At 47.8% G+C, this 14,299-nt stretch overlaps 1 protein-coding gene and 2 long non-coding RNA genes across 4 annotated transcripts in view; 2 read left to right on the forward strand and 1 right to left on the reverse strand.

The window, feature by feature from the left end:
- Positions 1-2,565: 2,565 nt before the first annotated feature.
- LOC137851381 (uncharacterized) lies at positions 2,566-6,177 on the forward strand. The gene is made up of 2 exons (XR_011093150.1): positions 2,566-4,525; positions 5,210-6,177. It is a non-coding gene; the product is annotated as an uncharacterized lncRNA (long non-coding RNA).
- A 554-nt stretch (positions 6,178-6,731) lies between these two features.
- On the reverse strand, positions 6,732-9,693 carry LOC137851380 (uncharacterized). Its single transcript, XR_011093149.1, has 3 exons — positions 9,540-9,693; positions 8,972-9,022; positions 6,732-8,496 (listed from the first exon to the last, which is right to left on the reverse strand). It is a non-coding gene; the product is annotated as an uncharacterized lncRNA (long non-coding RNA).
- A 43-nt stretch (positions 9,694-9,736) lies between these two features.
- MTUS2 (microtubule associated scaffold protein 2) overlaps positions 9,737-14,299 on the forward strand; it is a 274,429-nt gene continuing 269,866 nt past the window's right edge. For both annotated transcript variants that reach the window (XR_011093125.1, XM_068672307.1), the window contains exon 1: positions 9,737-9,814. The gene's annotated coding sequence lies outside the window, so the exon portion shown is untranslated. The remainder of the gene's footprint in view (positions 9,815-14,299) is intronic.

A 14,299-nucleotide genomic window follows, 5' to 3' on the forward strand; every position in this document is an offset into this window, starting at 1 on the left:
GAGGGTATTATTCTGTCTTTCAGCTGAATAAAGCCATACAGAAAAGCCCAACTTTTACAGATTTAAGTGTTTGGTTTTGTGCTCGAGTTAGGCTATGAAACAGTTTTTTGCTAATAAGTGCTATCTAAAAACTAAAGGCAAGTGCAGCTGCTCAGCCGTTTGATACCAGGATGGCTATGCAATTCCAGCTTAATAGCAACGTTATCTTTTCATACAAGATTTCACCTTTCGGTATATAATTTCATACCTGACTTCAAAAATGGAGAAACAAAGCTAAACGTAGCTCTGTACTGCTGCAGGCAATGGTGAATCGTACTTGGACAGGCAATAGCTGACTGATGCAGGGCAAGACCCTACTGCCACCAGGCTCAGTAGCTTTTTCAAGGGTGGGTTTTTTCCCTGTGAGCATCTGAAACAAGGGGGTGAGGCCTCCTATAATGAGTTTTATCATAGCTGCAGCTTGCAAAACAATCAAACTGTGTTCGATGCTACAGGCTTTTAATACATTTAATACAGAAAGAGGGGTTTCAGAGAACTGTTTTGGCTGGGGTAGCAGAGTAAGAGATGTGCTTGCGGAAAGATGAACTAACATCAGCATCACTTTAGTTAAATAAAATTATTTAAATATGACACAAGGATTCTCACTCTCTAGATGAATATTAACTCCTGTGTTAGTTGGTATTTGAAATGTGATTATCACTAATTGCCTGCACATTTTGGAATGACTTCTGGTTATGTCAATACAATGCATATTTTAGGGGGGAAGAGACATTTTCAGTTATCACTCATTAAGGACAAAGCAGATGTCAGTGCAGTTGGCATCTATACATACTGCTCATTTTTAAGAAGAACAGGATGGGCTTGCTCAAGTTTGTATAATTTCTAGCTCCAAGACCACTCAGGGTAAGAACTGATGCCAGCTCCTCTCATCTCCTGCTCCTGATTCGTATGTATATTTTAAAAAATGGATGCTCTCCTTACAGGAGACATTTCTCACCCTTGATGGAATTTTCCACAACTTCCCCACCACCACACACACACCCTGCTCCTGTGCTCAGTGCACTGTCCAGGTGCAGATCTCCTCCAGCTCCTACCTGCCCCAGTCAAGCTGCCTCAAGCTCCTCCAGGCCCCATGGCCTTTTGTGGGCACCTGGGCATCATCAGGGGTAGGTGGGCAGCAGCCTGGGCTGGAGAAGTGGTCGGTGGGAGAGCGCTGGTACCCAGAACCCCTGCTGTTCCCCTGGTCCGAATGTGTCCCTCCACCCCAAGCAGCTGGGACAGAGGGGCAGAGAGACAGTAATCCTAGTTTTTGAGGGGCTTAGAGCTAGCTTTGGTTAAATGCAGTACCCAGAATAAGAGGTCAAGTGCCAGGAATGAAAACGTGTCCACCTCTGAGGTTGGTGCAGCAAAACTTTGCAAAACCCAGGTGTGCTTAGTAACCAAGGAGGTAAAGAGATGAAGAGGGGGAGAAATATCCACTTCAGACCTCTGACCCTATCAGACTTATAGATATACATTATTTATAGAAGAGCAAGTGCATTATAGTTCTTTAAATATGGATTTTTTTTTCCATTGCTCCATTGCTTCTGTGTTCACTTAGCCTTGTTACAAAGCAAGGTCAAGTACAAAAGGTGATATCCTAAGGGAATGTCCATCGGGAAGGAGGTACCCAGTGGGCCCCCTGGGGAGATGCTCTGTAAGACGGGCTTGTCCCTTGAGCAGTTTTTCCCCTTCCCCTGGGACTGTCCCTCTTCTCTGCTGTGGAGGCTGATGGTGCTCCAGGACTGGGATAATCCCTGACAAATTCCAAAGAGGCTGAGAGAGTTGGGGCTGTTCAGCCTGGAGAAGAGAAGGCTCCAGGGAGACCTTACAGCAACCTTCTAGTACCTAAAGGGGCCTACAGGAAAGCTGGGGAGGGACTCTTTGTCAGGGAGTGCAGTGATAGGACACAAGTAAACAGTTTTAAACTAAAAGAGGGAAGATTTAGATTAGATATCCAGAGGAAATTCTTTACTATGAGGATGGTGAGGCCTTGGCACAGGTTGCCCAGAGAAGCTGTGGATGCCCCATCCCTGGAGGTGTTCAAACCTGGGTTGGATGGGGCTTTGGGCAACCTCATCTAGTGAGAAGTGCCCCTGCCTAGAGGGGGTGGAATTAGATTAACTTTAAAGTCCCTTTCAGCCCAACCCATTCTGTGTTTCGTGAGTCTATGAAACCACCAGGCACGCATCGACAGGTAGGCGGGGATTCAGCTAGCCCCAGCCACCCCCTCTTCAAAGTGAAGTCCCTGGTGGCAAGGAGGTAACCTCAGCATCCACAGGGAATTCTTGAACCTTGTGTTGTCTCTGCAGCCTGGTGAAGCCTTGCAGCAGTGGATAGCAAGTGGGGGAAGTACCTCAGACATTCCTTGAATTGTAAAGGTGGATCAGCTCTGGTCCCAGTTGCCGCTCTTTGGTGTTTGAGGCAGTGTGAGAGTCTAAACTCTGCCAGTAAAACACTGGGGTGTTACTGGGTGGTACCACAAACCCAGAGATGCTTGACAGATAAGAATATAAGAGGACAGCACAAAAGAACAGGCACAGGTTTTAATATAAACACTGTGTAAATAAAGGTCCTTGCAGTACAGCTCATAGCACAAGATCTCCCGTTGCTGCAGCATGAACTTTATCACAGATGGGCTCTTTTTTTTTTTTTTTCCCAGCTCCCTCTCTCTGTGGCTGCTGTGTGGAGCCACCCCCATGGCAAAGGTTGAAGCCAGCACATCACTGCTGCTCGCCCGACAGTTTCTGAAGCCCTCTTGCTGTCTTGGAGCTTGTCAGGGTCACTGACATGATTTTTCCTTCTTCTACTTCATTTGCTGAATTGCTCCCTGGTACAGCATCCCTGCCAGGCAGGAATGCTGTAATCCCCCCTGTCCAGCTCCACCAACCTTGTTATCCTGCATCCACACCTCCAGGATCTTGCAGAGTCTGTTCCCTTCCCTTTCCTGGCTCTGACTGTATGACTGTTGTTTTCCACCTGTTCCTGATCTGTGCGTGTGTCTTCACCCCTCAGATGTTTATTTCACACCGAGCTTTTCCTTACAAATTATCCATACCACAGGTGATGGCAGCTCTACTGTAAACCAGCTGCTGTTTTCTTCAGTGCTATAACCTAAACACATTCAAAGGAAATCTAGCTGACACCACGACAAAACAGGACCATCTCAGCTGCGTTTGTGGGTGTGCTTGGGTTTTCCTGCTCATCCTGCAGCAACATTCAGTGCCTCAGGAACTCAGATCATGGGTCTTGAAAGAGCTGTAAACTGCCTCCAGACTTACTTTGGCTAGCATGAAGACATGCCCCACTTCCCATCAAGAATGAGTTCCTGAAAAGTGTGAGATTTAGCCCTGAAATGGATAACAAAGCAATTTTCCCATCAGAATTAATGAGCAGAATACTCCTTGAGATGATCTTGGCTGCTCTGTCTGAGCGCCCAACCATGATCCGCCTTTCTGTCCTTCACACTCGATTGACCTGACTGATCTTGATTCAGCCGAGGAAGATGATGCTGAATGTGAGTGTTCAGAAAGAGGCACTGAAAACACTCACAGGAAAAGACTTGTGCTGGGTGTTCGTTCTCACAGATAAAGCAGCCAAGGCCTTTCTGAACTCTGAACTGCTCCAGAAAGCCTGTGTCCCCTCCAGGGAATGATCTGGAGGATCCTTCTTTTGCCTCTTCATCCTCTACATCATTATGCACCATCCCTATGTATTTAAGATGTATTTCTGAAGTCTCTGACACATCCTCCTCTATGTCATTAATTCTGATTGGCAAAACTGCTTCACTATCCACTGAACTCAGTCACTTCTCCTGCCAGGCTGAACACTTGACGTAAAATTTCCAAGAGTGTTGAGCTGCTTCTTTTTAATAGCCACATTTTCCTCCTCCTCTCCCTCATCCTCAGACAAATTAAGAGCTAGTCAAGCTGGTGGATGGAGAATGTGGTAGTGAGGATGGTGAACGGAGCAGGAGCCTGAATTATGGACTGTGGATCTCCAGAGAGATGGAGAGGATGATGGACAAAGGGATGCTGCTGGAGAACAGCTGTGTGTGTGCATGTCCCCAGCTTGACTTTAACACATTGTTAAGTTTAGGTCCAGGCCCTTTCTCCTATCCATGGTTTCTGAACAGAGATATATATGCTTTCTGTTGGTTGTACAGGACAACTCTTCTACACATGTCATTTACTTCTGAAGTGTGGGCTGTGGGTTTAATGCTCAGGCTGCGGTTTCACAACCATTGTCAGATGGAGAAGGAGCTGCTCAACCATCTCCAGCCCACTCCCTCCAGCCCCTTTCCTTGTTGGGCGCTCAGGGAGGAAGGAGAGCTGGCCTGGCTGGCTGCTAAGGCAGCTTTTCTGTGGGACCGGCTGCCTTCTAGCCCTAAAGCTGCATGATACACCTGAGATAAACAGCTCTGCCAGCTACAGCAGTTGGGAGAGAGGGGTGAGAGCTGAGAGAGCAGCAGCCCTGCAGCCCCCAGGTGAGTGCAGCAGGAGGGCAGGAGGTACTCCAGGCAGGCAGCAGCAGTTCCCCTGCGGCCCGTGGAGAGGCCCCTGGTGGAGCAGGCTGTCCCCCTGCAGCCCATGGGTCCCACATGGAGCAGATCTCCACGCTGCAGCCCCCCCATGGGTGGAGGAGCCCCCGGTGGAGCAGGTGGATGTGGCCTGGAGGAGGCTGCGGCCCATGGAGAGCCCCCGCAGGAGCAGGCCCTGGGCTGGAGCTGCAGCCCGTGGAGAGGAGCCCACGCAGGAGCAGGGGGTCTGGGGGGAGCTGCCCCCACCCGTGGGGACCCGTGCTGGAGCAGTTTGCTCCTGGGGGATGGACCCCGTGGGACGGAGCCGTGTGGGAGCAGTTCCTGAAGAGCTGCAGCCTGTGGGCAGCCCCCATAGGCTCAGTTCAGGAAGCACGGCATCCCGTGGGAGGGACCCCACGGGGAGCAGGGTCATGAATCAATGAATGTTCATAAAATGTATGGAGTCATATTGCTCAGACTATCACAGTATTTTCCTCCACTATAATGGTTCCTTACTAAAAATCAGAACAAAAATTGAAAGGACTGTGTATTTGTTACTTAAATTGAGCAGTCTTACTCATGATGATTAGAAATCACTCACATGAAAAGTCCCCTTAGTCTAAGTAAATGCATTCAATTTTATTTGTTCAGACAGGAGGTCGATGAGCAAGCTGCCATTTTTATCTGCCTGCAATTGCTCTTCTTCATGACTGGGATTCCTTGGCTCTCACGGGACGGATTTCTTCCATGGTGTCATTCACAAGAACTCACATCAAACTGCTTTATCATCTGTCTGCAGTGTTTTTGCTGCTGTTATCAAGCAGTAACACAGCTCAGAGAGGCAACTATTGTGATCCCAGAAGACTTTGAATTTACGGCTTAAAATAATCAGAGCCATTAAAAAAAAAAAGAGTATTTGCACTCATCCTCACCACTTGGTTGTATTCCACTCAAAAATGATCAGGTTATTGCTGTTTCTGTGCCTAATGCAATATGTTTTAGCAGGATATTCAGTCACTAGTAATTTCAGCATACAAGATATTCCTCCTCATTTTGAATCAAGGATCAATTGGCTTGATGGATGAAGCTGATATTTTTCTGGCCAGACTGTTTGCTTTACATGATAGATTTGCTCTGGCTGCAACATTTTATTTCTCATTAAATTAGTCAGCCAACATTCACAGATGAGGGATTCAACTGATTTAGCTGTAATTTATATAGAGCTCCAACTACATCTTTCCAGCACAGGTTGTGGGGGTTTGCGACGAGCCAGGTTCTCTCCTGTTGAAAAGAGCAACAGCCACAGTCCAAGCCAGCTCCTCAGTGTTTATTTTGATGCAGTATTTGTCCCACTTTAATTGTACTGATAACAGTTTAAGTATCATTCTCACCCCCCGTGTTGATGCAATGTATGTGTTTACAGCTATTCAAGACCAGAAGATGCTTAAGTCAATATCAGATGGCTTCATTCCAACACAAGAAAGTCAGCACTTGAGTTTTAGCTGGTGAAGTTTAAAGTGACATTTAAACAAAACCAGCTGGCCCCAGGAGCCACACCAGGTCCTTGCCCTGTTTGTAGCATGCTCTGCTTGGCACCCCCCTGCTCACTCACCATTTTCTTTACACTTGCCTTTGGCAGTGCTCCTGCTCCTGGGGAGGCATCCCAGGAGATGCTCTGTGCACCCTCCCTCATGCAGATCTGAGATGCATCTTCCCTGGTGCAGCAACCTTTGAAAAGTCTTCCGGGACTAATAGCCTTAATATGATGCTGCAGCTTGACCTAAGCATGTGTGGAGGCTATCTATCTATCTATCTATCTATCTATCTATCTATCTATCTTTTTTTTTTTTTTTTTTTTTTTTTTTACTTGTGTTGCTCACCAGAACTCTGCAAAGCTGAACTCTCTCATTCCTCTCACTTATTTCTGCAGAGAAATAAGCCTTGTGCAGCTTTCTGGCACCACCAGCTCTGTATTTACTACTAAGTAAACACAGCCAGGAGCCGCTCTCTGATCCCGAGGCCAAATGACACAGACTGGCGATATCCATGCTACACATCCCTTGATCCTGCTCTCCAATCTGGTGCCCTTGTGGCCCTAAGACAATGTTATTAATATGAAGATGCTTTTTTTTTTTTTTTTTTTTTTTTTTTTTTTAATTTATGCTGTCTAAACTAATAGCTGTGCTTCAGCCCACAGGCATAGTGCTTTATTGCATGAAGCAGAGTATATATCACAGGCATTGGGGTGCTTGTTTGAACATGAGGGATGAAGCCTGGGTGCCTCCACTGTGCCTCCGACCCATGCCCTTATGACAAGGGAAGGAAGGCTTGGGGGGCCCATCGTGGCCATGACATGTGGCCTCCCAGCCCCATCAGGGTCACATCCAGCCCTGATCACACTCTGCTTGCTCACAAGCTGTTCTGGGCCATGGGTTCCTCGCTGTTTTATTTGCAGGTCTATGTGTGAGGCTATTCTGCCACCTCTCTGCAGCTGCAGCAGCTTGCTCTAAAACACACTGACAGTGGTTGTGGCTTGAAACAGCGCTGGAAAGTGCTCTGCCCCGTTTGTTAAAGTCACCCGCTGCTTCTCATCACTTTATTTTACACTTCACAGTGTAATCAATGTATTTTTGTTTGTTGGAGTGGTGAAATATTTCACTGTTTATTTGTATGGGCTAAAATCTCTCTCTCAAATGCTTAAGAAAAACAAGTTTAGGTGAATTATCTCCAGCAGATAATTTCACCTCTGCATAGAATCTAAAAATAAAGTGGAGCCCACATTCTGCAGATAAGTAGCTTTTAATTAGGTGTGATAATGGCATGAATTATCTTTTAGACTGCGGTAGCTCTGCGATCAGAAGTCAAGCACTTGGTGTGATAATTGTTTGCTAAAATGTTCTTTTGAGGAGAGAAACTCAATGCCAGCACGGATTTGTTTTTTTTCATATAACAGATCTTGGCAGTCTGATTAATATCTTGCATGAATTTGGGCTTCCACAATTATGACACTGTTTTAATATAGCCAGTGGGTCCTTTCAGGCTCTAGTGTAAAATGAGGGCAGTGAAAGGCTGCCTCCCATGTAAGCTCCTGACTTCAGGAGTCTCCTGGCAATGCCTTTGGACATGACAAGCGTTGTTGCTGCTTCCTGAAAGTCAGTGGCTGAAGTGCTTGGGGGTACAAGGTGGCTGGGCTGGAGAAAACAAGAGGGAAACATCAACAGCAAGATTTCTCCATCCCTAACCCCCCACAGCTAAAGCTGCCAGAGCCTGTCTCATCAGGGTCCTCCTTCGTGCCGGCCAGAGGGATGCTCTCAGCCACTTCACCAGCTGAGATGCTTCATCTCCATTGTCTTTATAGTTCAAGAGTATCATTTAGTCCACAAGGTGGTGGTGGTGGGGATGAGGGTGGGAAATACAGCTAATTTTTTTTTCAGCAGGGAAGAACAAACTCTAAACGAAGGTCCTTTAAGGATAGGAGACAGACTGATGGTGCCACAGGGATGTACTTGGCACTTTAAACTGCAGACAGATGCAAGCACAGCGTGTTTGAGCACAGGCAGAAATAAGGAAGCTATCGCATTCCTGGGAAATAAGGATACACCCTGTGATACGACTGCCCTGCCACATGAGACCATAACATCAGCCTGATCAGGTGGGCACCGGGCAAGGGATATTTTTCGGGGATGCTCACTGTACTGGATCCCAGCTGCCAAAGGGCTAGGTTTGATTTGGGATGCAGACCACGGATATTCCTGCCCAGGTCTCCCCAGTCTTCCAGTTACATGTAATTTCACGCCTCTGAATGCATATCCTGAAGTCCTGGCTCTTCTCCTGGTGTCTCCAAGAGCCATCGTGGGGGCTCCTAGGCAGAAGAAGGCCATGTGGCATCTGGCTGGCATCCTCTTCCTGAGTAGCTCTGCGTGCATTTGCCCGGAGGACTTCATAAAAATTAATTGAGTCGCCCAGCATTAGACACAGATCATAAAGCTCCCATCTGATCTCGTGCCTGCTGCTGATTTTAACAGCCGATGGAGGCAATGAGCGCTAGCTCATCAAGAATACCACAATACTCACCGAGATAGCTGTAACACGGTGCAGATAAGGCTTTAAACATACAACAAAGAGACCCTGCCTGCACCATGAAGCTTGCTCCCCTAACAGGAGTAAAACCCCGGGGCAAGAATTTAAACATGGCAAAAGTGATGGGGATTACTGTTCGAGTTGCGAATTTCACTGAAAAGCAAATTTGTGCCTCCACTTAGTTTTATATTTTATTGTTTGTTTTGAAGTGAAAGAGAAAGGGAGAACCGGAGAGCAGCCAGACAAGGCGTGGAAAAGCTTTGCCATGGACAAGCCCCATTTCTGCCCGATAACATTTCTGCCCACATCGTGCCTTCCCCAGCAGATGCCGACCTGTACCTGGGTTCCAGACCCGAGGTGACAGCACACAGAGGCTGGTTTTCCCTGGAAAGCATGGAAAGTGAGAGCCCAAGATCCCCACTGAATAATCTGCTATGAACCATTTATGTGTTACAGAGCCTTAATTTCATAGAATCATGGAATCACGGAATGGATTGGGTTGGAAGGGACCTTAAAGCCCACCCAGTCCCACTCCCCTGCCATGGGCAGGGACACCTCCCACCACACCAGGTTGCCCAAAGCCCCATCCAGCCTGGCCTTGAGCACCTCCAGGGATGGGGCACCCACAGCTTCTCTGGGCAGCCTGTGCCAGGGCCTCACCACCCTCTGAGGGAAGAATTTCTTCCTAATATCTAATCTAAACCTCCCTCTTTTACTTTAGAGCCGTTCTCCATGTCCTATCACTACATGCCCGATAAATACCCTCCCCAATTTTTCCTGTATCCCCCCTGCACATATAATTTTCACGCGCAGCTCCCACCACCACCCCGCTCCCCACACATCCCCGCTAACTTTCCACCTTATCCACCCCCCCTTTTCCACCCCGACGCCCTCCCCTCACCTTGCGGGCTCCCCTTTTTGGGGACCGGCTCCTCCTTTCTGCTTCGAGCATCCCGGGGCCCGAAGCGGGGCGCGTTTCCCACGGCCCCCCCCCCAATGCTCGGGGCGCGGGGGCGGCGCGGGGGGAGCCTCGGGCCGCGGGGGGGCGCTGCGGCTCGGCTCGGCTCGGCTCGGAGGCTGCGCCCCCCGCCGCTATATAAAGGAGGCCGGCGGCGGCCCCCGCTCCGTCCTGCCGGCAGGAGGAGGAGGAGGAGGAGGAGGTAGAAACGGAGGCAGGTGAGAGCCCAGCATCGCTGCCCCACGCGGGGCAGCGCCACGGGAGTGCGTGGGGTTTGCCCTCTGTCCCTGCCACGCATCCCTGTGGGATGGGGGGACTGGGGATGGGATGGGGAGGTTGGGTGGAAAAATCCGCCGGGGATGCGCAGCGGTCCCCGAGCTGTGCTCCGAGGGGATATCGGGTGCGTGGGAGCCTCTCCGTGGGGTGGGAGAGCAGGGAAGGAGGAAGCCCTGCTGGCTGGGGTGGGCGGTGTGCGGTGTCGGGTCCGCTCCTGCGAAAGTTTGGAGGATGCTGAGAAGCGGGGCGCCGCGTCATGGGGGCCTCCGGGCTCTGGGTGCGAAAGGGGCAGGGGGAGAGCATCCCGCTGGGCGCGGCCCCAGCCCGGTGACCCTTCCGAGGAGGTGCACCTCGATTTTCCTCGCTGCTGAAAGGCAAATAAAGCCTCTACCGTGAGTTATGAACCAGTGTTTCCCCTCGGCGCGAGGGGAAAAAGCAAAAATGTGGAGGGCAGGGTGATGGGTGCAGCTCTCCCTACTCATAAGCACCTCTTCTTGAAGAGCTGTTCATCCAGGCTGGCAATTTCCAACTCTGCTTAGGCTGCTCCCTTTCCCCTCCCTACTAGCGAGCAGCTGAGCCTGGTTGCTCCGAGCATGAAAAGAGCCTGGCCATTCATCACTGCATGCAACTTCAAAGATCAAAACCCTAATAAATACTTCCCAACAAGTCAAGCGCTGGAAATATTTGCGGGTATTCAGGTAGCGGTAGCACAATAATTAAATGTCAAGTGTTTGCACGCAGGTTGTAACTTCGCGGTGGATGGCTGCGTGAAGGAAGCACTTGGCAGCAGTTGAGCTGGATGTAATGTGATGCAGAAATGCCTTGCTCTGGGTTGATTTCCTACAGAATTATTATATTCTCTGTATGTTCTGTGTAGTGTTTGTGGGTATCACTGTTTCTCACCCCCTGTTTGAAGCAGGGGTGTGGGCTTTTCCATATCCCCTGCTCTGTGAACTCTTAGCCGGTCTGTTGTTTTCCAATGCCATTAAATATACCCGATTGCTTGTCTCCTTCCATCTCTGCAATCTGCTGGGGAGAGCAGCACAGCCTGTGCTGCAGGAGTGTGGTAGCAGCGAGCTACGTGTGTGAAGATGGAGATTAACTTCTCACTCTTGCTTTATTTATCAGCGCCTTAATTCCAGCAGAATAGAGCTGCAGCACAATGTACAAAAGGGGGATTTTGTAAGTGAGCCTTTCAGCAATGTATTGTCAGTTTGGAAATCACCGCATGAGACTGGGGGGGCTGAGGAAAGCTTTGCAAGGCTGTGTCCATGTGGCTCATTTGAAGTAACTTTTGATATGATACCAGGTCCTTCCATATGTTCATCTTTTAAGGACAGAAATTGGTATTTGGCTACTGATCTAACAAATGACAGGCAGAGGTTTGGGTCTGATAGAAAAACTACTTGCCTTTTCAGCAGTGTCTCCTATGGTAAAGTTCTGTAAGGTGTTGTCTGTAGTGATAGTGACTGTATGAAGAAAGTAGCTTAACACTTCTGGGCCACATCTCTGGAGTGTCTATTTCTATGCCAAATACATCAGGATATAGCAAGCAATGCTAGATACTTAATGAGATAAAGGAGGCAAGAATTAGCAGTACAGATATTGCAGAACTGCTGTTCTCCACATCTGTAAAGCACAGCAGCACATCAGAGGCTGGGCAGGGAATTCAGTATCCAGTAAGAAATAGTAATAAGCAAGAACTTTTATTCATAAGTAAAACTTTAGCTTCTTTATTTCCTAAACTCCTGAAGGAGTCACCAGAAATCAGTGTAGGACAGAACTGCAGACCAAACTGCAGGCTCCAAAAATGTGTTTTCTGGAGAGTCACACATTGGTAGATAACATGAAGCACAATAGACTAGTACAGTGGTTTAATATTTGATTGAGCACTCTGGAGGAGGAAAAATAAAGCATAATAATGGACATGTCACTAAAGATGCTGAAATGTCAGCAACAAGTGGTACAATAGGAGGTACGCTGGCTGGATGCTGAGGTTTGCTAACAAGAATCAGAATATCTGCGTTGGAAAGGGTCCACAAGGATTGTTGAGTCCAACTCCTAAGACTACTGAAACATGTCAGATTTAGCAAATGCTTTCCCAACAAAAGGACTGTGCATTAGCATGTTATTTATAATCATGCTGGCCTTGTTTAAATGCAACTCTTACAGAAAATTCTGCAGTCAGCTTTGTTGAGGAGGTCGTAAGTAGTTGCAAGTGGAAAGTAGCAAGCAGCAAAGCTTAGGTGCATGATGATTTTGCAATAGCAAGCTCCTTACAGACTCAAACCTATTGGAACAGTCTTCAGGAAAGTAATTCAGATGGATTTTTGTAACTTATTCCAGCACTATCTTACATTGGCTGGGTATACTTTTGATGCTTTGCTCTCCAGAAGCCTAATTTGTTCTGCCCATTGCAATTAGCAAGGCTGTTATCTGATGATCTGGATTCCAGGGTGAGGAACTGATTTATGTCAATTAAAGATCTGTTAGTCCATTGTGCTAGAGAATCAGATTACCATTGTGCAGCTGAAAGGTATGTCTGAAAAACATTGAAGACCTCTAAAAAGTACAAAGACTTCCTTGATACAAGGAAGGGCTGCCTGTAAGGCTTTATTTAAGCAGTCGTCATAGTAATTTATTGGAAGAATTGTTATTGCAATTAAGTGGCTATAAAGCTGGCAGTTTGTCAAAGCTTCTGGGCCTGCGAACCTTCACATTTCAGGGCAGGAACTGGCTTTTGGTAGAGATGAAGTTATTCTGCTCTTGTGGGCTGATGTTTAAAGGTGCTCTACAGTGTAGAAAGTGACCTCTGTAGCACCCTGGCTGGAAGATAAGCAGATCTAAGTTCCTCTGTAATTATGTTAAAGTGAGTTTAAGACTGCCCTTAGCTTCCTCTCCAGAAATAGGGAGCATGCTGGCCCACTCTTGCAGGGCATTTGGGAACTGCATGGAGAAGCCCACTTTGTTCCAGCAGAGTCATCTGTATCAAAACTCTGCAAATGAGTTAATCCTTCGAAGCATCTGGTGCAGCAGCAGTTCCCAGGCTTTGCTGGTAGTGACATCACATGCAGATTAGTGATTTTATGCAAGCCCTAAAACTAGCAAGAGCATCAGTTGCAAAATTCCTTGGATTCCACTCCCAGTCTGCGATCGTGACCCTTTATTGAGCTGGTGGTGTGCTGTACAGGTTGCTGCTCCTTGTGTGAGCCTTCAGGCTGTTCTACCCAGAGATAAACTTTGAGGCAGCTATTGCATTGGATGCAGGGCTGGAAGAAAGGCATAACTTGGGCTCTTTCTCTGCACAGCTGTGAGTATCACTTCAGCAAGCACTTACAGGAGAATGACTTCCCTTTGAAATCATAGCTTAAAAGTAAACAAGCATCCAAAACACATGCTGGGCTAATTAGTTTCTCTATTAAGTTTTGCTTTTGGATTTTAACTGTTTGATAGCTTATCCTAAATGAGTTGGCTTCTGTGGTTATTATCCCTCCAGGCAGCTCTAAGTTATGGCAAAATACTAAGGCTGCCAAGAAGCCAACCTGGCAGGATAGCTGAACAAAGATGCTCTAGTAGTGCTGGATGATGAACAGAGATGCTCCAGCCCTCTGGCATGTGTTGTCTCTGCCAAGCTTTGCACGGGGCATGTGGAACAACCCTTTAAGCCACCTGAGATTTGCTTGCAGTCCTCATAATAATTCTGAAGCTTATACTATTAGCAAATTTCAGAGGGACTGGATGACTCCTGAGTAGTGTACTTCTGTGCTACAGGGCGCGTTGATGTTATTCAATAAGAGTTAGATTGATGGGGGAAAAAATAAAGCTTTGTATTCAACATTTCTGAGTCTGATGTAATTTGTTCATGCCAGAATGCCAGGAGGAATCGTGGCATGCTGTGCACAGGGAAAGCTGGCAGGATGCTGTGCTCAGAAGACATTCACAAGTAAATCGCAGTCAAGTACACCCGGCAGAGCTGTGCTCTTGGAATGAATGTGTTTGTTCTGGTGTAGCAGCCTGCTGGGATCTGAGGTTCTTCTCTTGCCGTTACGATGAAAAGGCTGCTTAGCTGTTGGTGCAATGTGATAGAGGGAGGCTTTAAAAAAGGGAACAGTAGTCAAATAATCTACCTGAGCCTCGGTGAACTCAAACTGCTGCATGCACAAGGCAGGGGATGTTACAGGAACAGGAGCTGGTAGCTAGGACAGCGTTGCTTTGTCCACACTGCAAAGTTCAGGTCCAGGTCCTCTGCCTTTATTCATGTGAGTAATCCTTTAATGTCAGCGGAGCCAGCCAGCCACTGATACTGAAGAAATGAAAGCCCTGAGGCTTAGGTCAGAAGACACAGAGCTTTGTGCTCCCCCGAGGACCTGGTGGGAACATGGGCAAATGTTGCTTTATTTCACCTTCTGGATCTTGATGCCTCAGGT

Source organism: Anas acuta, chromosome 1 (genome assembly GCF_963932015.1).
Source record: "Anas acuta chromosome 1, bAnaAcu1.1, whole genome shotgun sequence".
In the NCBI taxonomy this organism is placed as follows: domain Eukaryota; kingdom Metazoa; phylum Chordata; class Aves; order Anseriformes; family Anatidae; genus Anas; species Anas acuta.